This window comes from Olea europaea, chromosome 14 (assembly GCF_002742605.1).
Source record: "Olea europaea var. sylvestris chromosome 14, O_europaea_v1, whole genome shotgun sequence".
NCBI lineage: Eukaryota > Viridiplantae > Streptophyta > Magnoliopsida > Lamiales > Oleaceae > Olea > Olea europaea.
Genome location: NC_036250.1, coordinates 7,484,462 through 7,485,622, shown reverse-complemented (window position 1 = coordinate 7,485,622; position 1,161 = coordinate 7,484,462).

Sequence of the window (1,161 nt, the reverse complement as noted above, 5' to 3'; positions counted from 1 at the left end):
TTGCTTCAACCTTTCTTCCTCTTGCACACAATATGAAATGAGCTCATTTAAAGACCATTTCTCCTTCTGGCAGTTATAACTGACCTTAAATTGACTGAACTGTGCAGGAAGCGAGATCAATACCAAATGAACGAGCAAGTCATCAGATAGCTCGAGCTTTAGACCTTTGAGTTTTGAAGCAATATGAGACATCTCCATGATGTACTCCCTTAAATTTCCCTTGCCCTTGTACTTCATTGAAATCAAGCTTTGCAAAAGCGTGCTTGTTTCAGCCTTATCGTTTTTCACAAAACGCTTCTCAATTTCGACAAGGAACTCCTTGGCATTAGTTATCCCTTCAGATACTGCACCTCTAAAGGCTTCCGAAATGCCGCGCTTAATGATCATTAGACTCATTCGATTTGAGCGAGCCCACCTCTCAAAGTTCCTCTTTTCATCAGGAGAACTTTCTTCCGTAAGAGGAGTGGGTTCCTCAACCCGAAGTGTAAGGTCAAGATCCATGCAGCCAAGAACAATCAATATGTTCTCTTTCCAATCCTTGAAGTTTGTTCCATTAAGTAAGGGGAATTGAATTGACATTAGCAGATATTGTAGTAGCAGATGAACTAGCTGTAGAGAGAACAGAAAGAAACGATTAATTATGCTCATATCCATATTAATGAACAATAAATTCAAATAATGGTAAGTCCCATCTCAAGATACCTAGTGCAACATTAATATCAAGTCTTTGGACAGTAATACTAATTGCAAGTAGTACTCTCGGTGTAGTGATCGAACATTGACAATAACTCCTGTCAAATAATAAACCTATCTTTGGATTGATTTATTATTTACATGGAAACCTTATAACTGTCACACATTCACCACCACAAGTATGTATGTAATTCGGCCAAGTATTAACCTTCCTTTGGGCCGACTAATACCCGCATGAAGAAACATACACACATCTAAACATCCAAATAAACCAATCTACACAAAAGAGGTCACTTTGGCGACATATTGTTTCAATTAGTTTATTTAAAATGCTAGATAACTTTAATTTATTATGAATAAATCACCAAAATATTTGAATTTTATTGTTCCACATAATTAAATCTTAATTATTCCTCTTAAGGGAGTCTTTAGTACCAAAATTTTAGAGAGAGAATCACTAATTTTGCA